This window comes from Mustela lutreola, chromosome 9 (assembly GCF_030435805.1).
Source record: "Mustela lutreola isolate mMusLut2 chromosome 9, mMusLut2.pri, whole genome shotgun sequence".
NCBI classification, from domain to species: Eukaryota; Metazoa; Chordata; class Mammalia; order Carnivora; family Mustelidae; genus Mustela; species Mustela lutreola.
Window position 1 is genome coordinate 41,502,501 of NC_081298.1, and position 12,974 is coordinate 41,515,474.

The following is a 12,974-nucleotide window of genomic DNA, read 5'->3' on the forward strand; positions in this document are numbered from 1 at the left end:
CTCGGTGGATCTTAAATCAATGAAGCAGATTCATGGAAGAAGACGTGTTCTCTGAACACATCCGTTGCATTTCCACTGACATCCCTTTGATTCAGCTGTGCATCCAGCAGGAATGCCATCTCCTCTCCTTCTCTCCTACCCTCAGTTCATTCTTTGGGTTCTACCATCTGTAGTCTTCCCCTAGCTTATGAACTCACAGTGATCATTCCCTGTACCAAATGCTTCGCACCAGAGTTGGCGGCACTCATCTGCTACTTGCTGGAGAACTTTAATTTTAATTTTTTTTTTTTTTTACAATTTTATGTATTTATTTGAGAGAGAGTAAGCAAGAGAGTGCTTGCATGCATGCATGAGCAGGGGGTAGGTGGGGGAAATGAAGAGGAAGAAGCAGACTCCCCACTGAGCAGGGAGCCTGACATGGGGCTAGATCCCAGGACCACAGGATCATAACCTCAGCTGCCAAAGGCAGATGCTTAATCCACTGAGCCACCTAGGACCCCCTCACCAGAGAATTTTAAGCCTTGGTTTTCTGTGTCTCACTTCCCATCAGATTATAAATCCTTCAAGGATAAAGAACAGGTCTTAGAGTTCTTTGTACTTCAGTGTTGCCAAATCGGTAAACGTCGAAGTTGATATTTAGCAAAAGCAATAAACTCATTACATTATTCTGTTTCTGTAGATAACCAATATATAAATAGGAATTTCTATGTGATGATTCTTTGGCTCATTTTGTCCTTTTTTGTTCCTCTAACCAGGTCATAACATAAAGGTTATGCCATTTGTTACTGTCAAGCTTAATTAAACCCATTATAATTTGTTAACCCCTGTTCTTGCTTTGTAATTAACATTGATTAACACAAACAAGTACAAAATAGGCCATCAGCACTTTCCAGAAGTGCTGATTACAATTATATTGATAATTCAATACAGTAGAGAAGATGATGGGATAGTAATTTGCACTCTCTTTACATAAGGAGACAAACGCTACCAGGCAAAACTAAGCCTGGAAATGAAATACTTTGTTCATCGGATTCACCTGATCGAACCTTCACACTGTTAACCCACACTGACTGCTTAAACCGTGGTAGGATGACTGAAGGCACAGCTCCAAGCAGCTTGCTTTGTTGCACCTCTGAACCAGAAAACGGAAGCCCTTCAAGGCTGACAGATTGTACAGGATTCAGCCACAGCAAAGCAGCACCCCACCCCCAGGCTTATGACAGACAATTATGGGACCAGTATCACATTTCATAGTTCTGGGATACATCCAGGGTTTGATGGTAGCAGGTCATAGATGCACAACAGTGAGCCCACAGCAGCATTGGATCCAAAATCTCTCAGTGACCAATATCCTGAGCATGAACTCTCTATCCCTACTTAAAATACAAAACCAAAACCTGCTAAACTCCTATCCCGGTATATTCAAGAACGTATTGAAATTTCCTTTCTCCCTGACCTCAGAGGTGGAGGATGACTGTTCTTGCTATCCATGTTAAGACAAGCCCGCCATGCTCTGGTGTGACTGATCCATTACCAGTGGGGGCAGGCGCACATTTGAACTTTTCCGTATTTCTGGGAATAAAGTCAGGATGCTTGGGAGCTGCAGCCGTTTTTGTTCTGTATAAGAAAAACTAAGTGGAACTCTGCCCCACTGCACTCCAGGGAAGAATTAACAGAATTCATATCATACAGATCAATTGGCCCTGTGCAAATGATGTGATAATGAGGCCATGGAGTTTTTATGGTTCTCTGTTACCACCCCAGAAAGTATGTTCCAGAAACCGGTCAAACCCTCAAAAAGGAATATTAGTACAAAGTGGGGTGTTTCATACTCATTGCTGAAAGATTAATGTTCATGAAGATCCCTGAGGCACTAAGCCTTCTGTGACTCATTGAGGAAAAATCTGCCAGATGGCAAAGTATGGAGAAATTTGCCGACGGTCATATAGCTTCTAACCCAAATGTCTGTGTCCTCAGAGCTAGGCCTTCTCTTTGCACTCTCCAACTAAGCATTCCTTGTAAAAATCGCTAGAAATGGAAACACAGCCATCAGAAGTAGACTTGAGTAAAGAAACAGAAGAAAAACAATCAAAACACAAACACACACTGATATAGTCAGCCTTGGGGCGCCTGGGTGGGTTAAAGCCTCTGCCTTTGGCTCAAGTCATGATCCCAGAGTCCTGGGATCAAGCCCTGCATGGGGCTCTCTGCTCAGCGGGGAGTCTGCTTCCTCCTCTCTCTCTCTGCCTGCCTCTCTGCCTGCTTGTGATCTCTGTCAAATAAATAAATAAAATCTTAAAAAAAAAATAACTTTAAGCCAGACTGTGACATTGTCACATTTGTTTTGGGGGTCCACAACCTTCTTTCTTGCTATTCTCAAACATCATAGTCAGGGTCTTATATCAATCCCAAAGGGCTGTAGAGAGTCACTCAACCCTCTCTGTTCCAGCATCCCATCTTTCTATCTCATAAATATTAGGTGTGGCAGGCTATTTTTGTTTCTTCATTTATTTTTCAAATAAGATGTAAAATGCCTTCAACTGGTGTCCATCAAGCATACAGATCTTAAGTGTACAGTTCAATGAATTGTTTTATATATTTATACCCATGTAAACACCATGCAGATGAGATTCAGAACATTTACACCATCCCAGAAATCTCCCTCAAGCTACAGGGGTTTTATTTTATTTTATCTTTTTAATCTTTTTTTTTTTTTTTTTTAGATTTTATTTATTTATTTGACAGAGAGAGAGAGAGATCACAAGCAGGCAGGCAAAGAAGAGTGGGGGAAGCAGGATCTCCACCGAACAGAGAGCCCGATGCAGGGCTTGATCCCAGAACCCTGGGATCAGGCCCTGAGCTGAAGGCAGATGCTTAAACCACTGAGCCATCTGGGCACCCCGGCAGGCTTTTTATTTTAAAGTCGGGTTTATTGAGGTATCATTTTCATATGGTATTATTCCCCATGTTTAAAAGGCAGTTCTGTGAGTTTTGACAGGGCATACAGACGTGTGGCTACCAATACAATCAAAATATAAAACTATACCATGACCCATCCTCCCAAATTCCCCTGTGCCCCTCTGTAGTGAAACCTTCTCTCCATCTCCATGCCCTGGCAACCATTAATCCGTCCTCTGTCCTTATACTTTGTCTTTTCTAGAATGTCATATAATGGAATCATCCAGTATATGGTCTTTCAAGTCTGACTCCTTTCACTTAGCAAATACACTTGAGATTCACCCATGTGGTTGTGTGTGTCAATAGTTCCTTCCTTTCTACTCCTGAGCAGTACTTAATTACACCACATTCTGTATGCCCATTTATCAGTTAAAGGACCTTTGGGTTGTTCCCAGGTTTTAACAATTATGAATGAACCACTATAAACATCCACATACAAGGTTTTGTGTGAATTTAAGTTTTCATTTCTTTGGGATAGAAACCCAGGAAATGGGTCTCTTGCTCTATGCTAAACTCGTTAAATTTCAATTTTTCAAAGAAAACCAAACCATTCTCCAGTTTACTTCGGTCATCTTGCCTTCCCACCAGCAGTGTATGAGACTTTTAGAGGCTCTCTGCTCTCACCAGAACTTGGCAATTCCAGTTGCTTTCTTTTCTTTCAAGCCATTTCACCAGGTGCCTGGCACAGATTTTCCAAGCGGAGCAGACACGTTCATAGAATTCACTGCAGTCTTCAGAAAAGAGTTAAAATCAGTTGCCAACGTCTCACTATATGCATGAGAGCTACTTGGCTGCATGCCAATTAGGCAGTTTATATTCACAATCCTGACCAGAGTTACTTTGACCCGTTCCGTCCAATTTTGCTTAGTTGTCTATATCCCAAGCAACATCCATGCCAATTTCCTTGTGCCCTCGTTAAAACCAAGAGTCCCGTGTCTTCCCTTCGGTGGTCCTATGGGTTATGTCTAAAGGTTAAAGATCCTCACTTCATTTTGGCATCATTAAAACACTCAACAACCTACCTTTAATCACCTTGTTCAGGTGTGTTTTTGTATCCAGAAAATGCAACATCCCTCTGGCTTCTACTTTCAAGAACGTATCTATCAAGAACACTCTGAGCTAGAGGAAGGGGAGAAAAAAAAAATGCTTTGCTCCAGTAAACAAATTGTCACACTCGGGGGATTGCAGAAGAACTCAATCACTTTACCGCTCTGCCCTCCATACGCACAGAACCATACACTGCTATTCTCTAAAAGTAACTACAGCTGATTTTTCTGACCTCGGTAGGAAACACACATAGTCAGAACCTAGTCTGCTCAGATTTGTCACACAAATTCTCCCTGGCCTGTTGCTTCTCTCTGGATTTCCCTGCTAATGCCTTATTTATTTGCATCTGTCTGCCCCATCTGCTGGGTCTAATGGTGTGCCGTCAGCAATTAGACCGCGATGCATGTGTCACCTCCCATGCGTTCCTTATATCTCTTCTACCCCCCTGCTCGAGCTACTTCCATTTTTCTGTCTCATCCCCAGAGGAACATAGCCAACAACCTCAGCTGCATCTTTCCATTTTTCTTAAGTTTATTATTTATTTAAATAGATAATACATGCACAAAAGCTGAATTGAAAAGGTACAAAAAGGGTAGAGATAGAAGTCTCTTCCATTCCTTTCCCACTCCCCCCATTTCATTGCTCAGATACAACTAGGGTCATCAGTGTCTTGTGCCCTTCCAGAAAGAGATATACAATACATTGACAAGCATACAATCTAGATATTTATATTCTTTGTAGAAATAACAACACACTGCAACACCTTTTTGCACCCTGTTTTTTTTTTCATATAAAATATGTACATTGTAAAGCATTTCATCTCTCTATACTTGGATATACTATTGAGTGCCTTAATACATTTTCTTCTTTCTTTTAAAGAGATGTTTAATATCCAATGTTACCAAAATCCTTTTTAAGATATCTAAAATAATGACTTAGCCTAACCAAGATAGACATTTATATCTCGAAAAAAAAAAACGAGCTGAGTTAAGTGGCTCAGGGCTGGTATTGGTAATTACTGTCACAAAGACTGAAGATCTTTTTCCTTGGGTTTGAAAGGGGCTGCTAAGCTTTGTGCAGTGGCAGTATAGTAGCCAATGAGGTTTATCCGAGGCGCGATTATTGTTAATTGAAAGTGGCTGCTGAAGCTCCAGCTTTCACTTCTGCATTCCAGCCTGAAGAAAGTTGATCTGTTCTCCCTCAAGAAGGACACTTCCCAATTCACAGAGTCCGTTCATTTATACCCCATTTTCCAAAACCTAGTCACAAAACTACACCTAGCTGGAAAGGAGGATGGGAAATGCAGTCACAATCTAGGGAGCTGTAAGGGCCTGGTTAGCCAGAGGGAGCCATTTGGTTGTAAACTTAGATTGCCCCTGCCCCTGCCAGAGGAACTTGCAAAGCCCAGATACAAGGGCGGGCTAGGCCCGGTGGAGACATCCAATCAGTAGGGCGCGCATATATTTACTATGGCAAACTGAAATTCAACTGGCCACCCGTATTGCCAACCTAGCATGACTGTGCAGTTTTCCCTGCACAGTCAATCTCACTGGCCACCTGTGTATAAGCCAGGCTCAACCACCTCTATAAAAGTTAGTCTGTGAGGCTAGGAAGGGTCGTGTCTCTTGGAAAAGAGAGAGCCCTGACTGGTCAGTTTGATTCTCAATCAATGCTTGGCGCGAAATAAAGCTTTGCTTGACCTTCGCTTTGCATCAGTCTCACGCCTTTGATCACAGACCCATTATTGGGGGGACTCTCACAGAAGCCTGTTGAAGTTTGGGATCTATTAAGACAGAAAGAAGGGAGAGTGGGTATTGGAGTACAACAATACATTTCTGCCCCAGAATTGCTGTCAGTTCTTTCACTCTTTCGCCGATGAACTAGAGAAATCTGTGAACATTCCATTTCATACACTGTGGGAAGATATCTAGAATTTCTAGGTCACAAGATGTGTGCATTTTTATTTTCCTGAGTATTTCCAATTGCCATCACAGATAAGGGAACAATGAAGCATACCTGCACTGACATATAAGCATACCTGTTTCCCCACACCCCCAACAGTCCTGAGTGTGCTTACATTTTTTTTTTTTTTTTTTACATTTTACCATTCTGATAGCTAAAATACAACATCCCAAGAGGTCTTCATTGGACTTAAGAGGACTTTCTCTCATTTTTAGTGTCATTCAGTAGTTTTTCAAACTATTTGCATTTCCTTGTCTCTGAGCTAATTCCATCATTTGTCCAGTAAATTGCATGATTTCTTCATTACCCTGTAGACATTCTTTATAAATTGGGGAAATTAGCATTTTCAGTACTATTTATTTATTTATTTTTAAGATTTTATTTATTTATTTAACAGAGAGAGATCACAAGTAGGCAGAGAGGCAGGCAGAGAGAGAGAGAGGAGGAAGCAGACTCCCTGCTGAGCAGAGAGCCCGATGCGGGACTCGATCCCAGGACCCTGAGATCATGACCTGAGCCGAAGGCAGCGGCTTAACCCACTGAGCCACCCAGGCGCCCCTCAGTACTATTTATTTAAACACTTTTTTTTTTTTTTTTTTTTTTTACCATTTTGGGTTGCTTTGTTGTGTTTTTGTTCCCATGCCTTTTTCTTTTTTTTAATTTTAAAGAGAAGTAAGAATTTATTTCCTTGTTTCACAAACAAAAATGGGCTGAGCAGATTGCTTTCTGGTGAGTTGTCAAACGGACAAGTCCCATATCCTCATTGGACTCCTCTGACTTGGCCTTTGCTTTAACCTTGGCCAAAGCTGTGCAGCAGTGGGAGCAGAAGCAGCCACAAATGTAGGTGCATCAGCCAGCAAGACCTTGGCTGAAAGTATAAACCATCTCCACAGGCAGAGCTAGGACCCACTTGGCCCACTGAAGACAATGGGTATTGATGGAACATCCCCAGACATAGGCTGGCAACACAGCAAACACATTCCCAAAAGCAAGGACACAGTTTCCTCTTGATATCAAGCACTTCCAGGTTATAGATAATGGAGGACCAGCCCAAGGGATCAGAGGGACATGTTCAGAACCCTCAGTGGTGTGGCTTCCCAAATCTCCCCACTTGTCTCCTATCATAATCAGCTGCATGTCGTTCAGGATTTCAATGGTGAATTTTTTTTCTTAAATATTTTATTTACTTACGCAAGAGAGAGAGAGCATGAGAGCACAGAGGGAGAGGGAGAAGCAGACTCCCCACTGAGCCAAGAGCCCCATGCAGGACTCGATCCCAGGACCCTGAGATCATGGCCTGAGCTGAAGGCAGCCTCTTCACCCACTGAGCCATCCACATGTCCTGTCAATGGTGATTTTTTAATGTGGTTGCATATATCCCTTTTAAAAATTGCTTCCAGATATGGTGACTTTCTTCAAAGGCACTTGCTATTGCCAAAATTATAAAAATAGATTTTTTTCATAGTTTTCATAGTAATAATAATCAAAAAGAGGCTCCAACTTGATTTATTACAACATGGCTTCTGGTTACCCTGGCCCCCGTGACCTACTCATCTTCCTCCCCCACCCCACCCCTGCTGCTCTAAGAGCCTGGCTGCATTTAAAGGGAAGTAGCGCTTCCTTCTCCCTTAAAATCAGTACCTCTTAATTCCACTTCCTACCGGACATATCCTGTACTGTCATTGTCTTACTCATTTGGTTTCAGACTTACAGACTGCACTTGTATCCCATTTGCCTCTGAAGAGAGCTACACACTGAGAGAGTCAAGCACTCAGACTCCCCTGCTCACCGCCTAGATGGAAAACCATATAATTCCCAACCGCAGGGACTTGTCACAGAAACTCAGGCTTTGGAAGCTGTTAAGGGCTGACTTGTGACCTCTCCAAATTCATATGGTGAAGTCCTCACTCCCAGTACCTCTGAATGTGACTGTATTTGGGACAGGGCCTTAAAAGAGATAATTACATTAAAATGAGGTCATTAAGGTAGGCCTCAATCCAAGGACTAATGTGCTTGCAAGACAAGAAAATTAGAAACCAGATGCACACAGAGGGAAGACCTATGGGGACAAAAGTAGAAGACTGCCATTCACAAGCCGAGGAGAGAGGCCTCAGGAGAAACCCACCCTGCCAGCTCTTGGATCTCGGACTTTAAGCCTTTAGAACTGTGAGAAAACACATGTCTGTTGTTTCAGACCCTCCGCCTGAGATACTTTGTCATGGGGGGCCCAGCCAACAGATAGAGAGTTGCGCAGCATAGGCTGAATCAGTAGGGGTCTCTGGTGCAAGTCTTAGAAGTTTATTTATTTATTTATTTATTTATTTTTAAAGATTTTATTTATTTATTTGACAGAGAGAGATCACAAGTAGGCAGAGAGGCAGGCAGAGAGAGAAAGAGGAGGAAGCAGGCTCCCTGCTGAGCAGAGAGCCCGATGTGGGACTCGATCCCAGGACCCTGAGATCATGACCTGAGCGGAAGGCAGCGGCTTAACCAACTGAGCCACCCAGGCGCCCCAAATCTTAGAAGTTTAGACAGATCTACTGTCCGGTCAAGTTCCTGAGCCTCTGACAGAAATGTGCAAACAGCAGTGGGAGTGTTCACAGGAGCCACACCTGCAAGGAGGGGGGAGAGGAAGCAGGAAGAAGGAGAAGTTGAACGGTGATGTAATTGCAAGAGAGGCCTCAGTGGGTTCTAAGGGGAGCTCTGGCCCCAGGAAGGCCTTTGGGCTTGTCCAGATTGAGGCAAGGGCATTGGCTTTTGTACCCCAGCAGGCTGTACCCTGGAAGAGGGTGTCAGCTTCGGTGAGGAAGCTCTGTGTGCTTGAGGGCTAGTGCCAAGAGGGCCTCAGCTGTGAGACATCAATGCCCAGCACAGTGGCAGAAGAAGGAGTGTTTGGGACTAGAGAGGGCATCTGGTGGCACCCTCCCATGTCCAACATGCCGACCTACACAGAACAGGATTTGTTAGGGTACAGGGAAGTTCATAGCATGGAGGCACAGCCTGAAGGAGCAACTGTCAGAAAGGACATGGCCCAGTGGCCATTAGGATTTGCAGTGTAGAAACAAATGGGACAGACTCTCTAGGCAATGACCATGGCGATGAATCAGCCCAACCATCCTTAAGGCATTCCCTTTGGGATTCAGATTCAGAGAAGACAAAGTCCACTTAACCTGATTTTGATCACCAGCTTGCCCTTTGACTGACACTGGAAGACTGGGAAGCATGGGAGAAGCCTGATTACCCTAAGACCAACTGTGATATCATCACCAGAAGAAGGGGACAGACACTGGGCAGATGAAAAACCACATGGCCATTGGGCCTTGCACCATCTGAGTTGGAATCTCAGTTTGGGGTGTTTGGGGGAAAAGAGTTTGAACTCATAAAATTTTAAAGTTCTTCATCTGTAAAATAGAAATATTATCTATCTTGTAAGATTTTTCAGTCTTAAATTATATTTATACCAATGACTATATCTACCTGTTTGTATATATATCTGTGTCTACATAAAAGAATTATGTACATACATATATGCACCACTTATATATGATGCTTATATAATGACCATCTCCATTTGAGTGTCTATAGTTCCTAGGACCTCATCAAGTCTTTCCTATCATTGCATCTGTTCATGTCTTCCTTCCTCACCTCTTCCTCGAGAGCAAGAGAAGCATTGAATGTCCTAGTCCCCAAACTCCAGATCTGGAAACCGCCTTAGAAATGTTACCTCCAAAGAACCATGGCGTTGCAAAGTTTTACAGCTTGATATTCCTCATACTGGGTGTGCATGGTTTTGTATTTAAAACTTAAATTAAAAGGTCAGGAGTGGAGGGACACCTGGCTGGCTCATGAGGGGAAGCATGTGACGTTTGATCTTGGGGTCATGAGTTTGAGTCCCACACTGGGTGTGGAGATTACTTAAATTTAAAAACAATTTCTAAACAATTTCTAATTTAATAATATAACATAATAATATAATATAATTTTAAAACAATTTTTAAATAAAAAAATCAGGAGTGGAACGAGAAAATCAAAAGGAGAGTTGGTCTTCTATAGTACCTGCTCTCTGGGGCACACACAAAGCCTTTTCGGGGGTTCCCAACAGCAGGAGATGAGAGCAGGACATTGTAGTCTGCCTGGCAAAGGTCAGGTACTAGTGAAGTTCCAGAGTGGAGCAGGCAGTCCCCGATTCTTCCTTTGCTGAATACAGAGGACAGCATTTATCATGGGACCAGGCCGACGGGAATGCAGAAAATAGCGTGAAGAGAGCGTGGGGAGAGGGGGGAGGGGCTGGCATTTTCTCCCATGCCACTATTTTCCAGAGCAGATCTAATTCCAGCAACAACGTTTCAACTTCACTCCCACCAAGAAGGATGGCTCCTGTGGATGCCTCTCAGCTTGCAAATGTTGCCTCTCCGAGGTCACACAAGTAGCTAATATATCCATTTCCCTGAAATAAATGCCATCATGGAGGTCTTCTTGTCACTGTCAGGGGTTATGAGCAGTGTTGATGGAGTGGGGTAATGACATCGCAGGGTGATTGAAAGGGTTTGGATGTGATTTCCTATTTGGTTCAGACAAAATAAAACCATTATCTGTGCTTCATCTTTTTTAAAGACATTGTTTCCCAGGCTCTCTGGCGCTGGAAGTCTGTTGCTGCACCCAGGCCCAATATTAGCCTGTCACAATTATAGATCAGTTCATCACCATGGTAAGCCTCCAGTCTCCTTGAACTCTAACCAAGGGAAATGACTTTCCGGGGTCCACCTTATCCCTGGGTATTTTGCATTTTGAAAAAGATGACGCAACGGTCCTCCACTCAGTGTAGAGAGCTGTCGGGTAACACGTGGCCGGGCACACTGGGGAATCTGCAGGTTGCCAGCTAGGAGAGACAGAGACTTCCCTTAGCTCACCGGTATGCAGGAAGAAGACCCTCAGACACGTGGACATGGTGAGGGGGCAAGTTGTTGCTTAAACAGGTTAAGGATGGACGTAGGGGTCCCTGGTGCATCTCTTACCTGTCACTAAGGCATGCCCAGCTCAGGGGGCTCCTGCGGTCAGGCCACAGTGAGGCTATCAGAATGGTTCTCAGTACTCCCCCCCTCTCACTTTTGCTGCTGGCCAACCTAGGAAGCCACACCATTAATGTCCTGGTCCCCAACCCTACTTCACTCAACAATAGCCTGTCACCACATCTACTAAGTCCCAGGTGTCGGATTATTGGCTCTACTCTGCAAAGAGTTTTCCATCCCAGGGGCCTTCCAAGCAGTAGGCTTCCACCCAGCCTGCCATACCTCCATGCAAGGAGTGAAAGGTTCTGTGAGCCGTTACTTCTCCCAGGATCTTTAATTCACCTCCAAGTGGATGCAACACTTATGGCCAGACATCTACCAGTCCTTGGGTATTTTTTTTTTAATTGTGGTAAAATATATATTACCATTTTATATATTACCAATATAATTTACCATTTTAAGACACACAATTCTGTGGTATTAAGCTCATTCACATTTTTGTACAAGCATCACCAGCATCCATCTCCAGAACTTTTCCATCTTCCCCACCTGAAACTCTGTATCCATTAGCTAACTATAACTCCCCATTCCTCCCTTCCCCCAACCCCTGGCAACTGCCATTGGACTTCCTGGCTCTATAAATTTGGCAACTGGGTTGCCTCATCTAAGTGGCATCAGACAGCATTTGTCCTTTCGTGACTGGATGATTTCACTTAGCATAATGTCTTCAAAGTTCATCCATGTTGTCGTATGTATCAGAATTTCCTTTTTAAGACTGAATAATATTCTACTGCAGGTACATAACACATTTTGTTGGTCTTTCATCTGTTGGTTGGTCACTTTTAGGCTGTTGTGGGTAACATGGTTTTGAATGTGGGTGTATAAATATCTATTCAATTTCCAGGTCTTAATTCTTTTGGTATTTTGGTATATACTCCAAAGCAGGACTGCTAGGTCATATGGCATTCTATGTTTAATTTTTTGAAGAACAACCGTATCGTTTTCCACAAAGCTTGCACAATTCACAGTGCACAAGGTTTGCAATTTCTCTACATACTCCCCAACCTTGTTCTTTTCTGTTTTTTTTTTTATAATTGTCACCGTAATAGGTGTCCTGTTGATGTTTTTTAAATGTAATGACCACTGTTCATTTAGAAAGTTGCTTCAAAATAAAGAGAAAAGAAGGAATATGAAATGAAAACCAGTGAGAAGAAGTCATTGAGTACTGAACCAAAAAATCAGTAATTTAAAAAGGGTCGTAGTGTGTGTGTGTGTGTGTGTGTGTGTGTGTGTGTGTGTGAGAGAGAGAGAGAGAGAGAGAGATTGCTGGTGACTGGACCTCTTTAGGATCTGAAAAGATGGACACTCCAATTGCTCATGTGCCTAAATCTTTTCGCATATAGTCTTAAGTTACAAAAAGCGTAAACCATTGTCATCCTTTTAGTCTATTAGCGCCACAAAACTAAAACATGTTTATTTATAATAATATCAATAAAAAATGGGTAAATAGATGGATGCCTGGGTGGCTTAGTTGGTTAAACATCTACCTCTGGCTGAGATCATGATCTCAGGGCCCTGGGATTGAGCCCCATGCTCAGTGGGGAGTCTGCTTCTCCCTCTCCCTCTGTTCCTTCACCCTGCTCATGCTCTCTCTCTTTCTCTGTCTCAAATAAATAAATAAAATCTTTTAAAAATAGGTAAGTAGATGACCACCTAGGAGACAATGTTTGCAATACTTAAAACTGATAAGGGATTAGTGTTTAAAACATATAAATAACTCCTGTAAATTAATAGGGGGAATCTAGAGGTCAAATGGAAGAAATCAAATGGGGTAAAGAAGAGAGATAAGCAGTTTGCAGGCAGAAAATGAAAGGATGAAAAGAAGTACATGAAACAATCCTCAGCTTCACTAGGAATCAGAAATAACAATTAAAACATGGAATCTACCTTGCACTCCTTAGAATGGCAAAATGTAAAATGGTAAATAAAAAAAGAAGG

At 42.8% G+C, this 12,974-nt stretch overlaps 1 non-coding gene across 1 annotated transcript; it reads left to right on the plus strand.

Annotated features, from left to right (window-relative positions):
* The first annotated feature begins 5,073 nt into the window (after nt 1–5,073).
* On the plus strand, nt 5,074–5,214 carry LOC131808639 (U4 spliceosomal RNA). Its single transcript, XR_009344856.1, has one exon. It is a non-coding gene; the product is annotated as a U4 spliceosomal RNA (small nuclear RNA).
* The last annotated feature ends 7,760 nt before the right edge of the window (nt 5,215–12,974 follow it).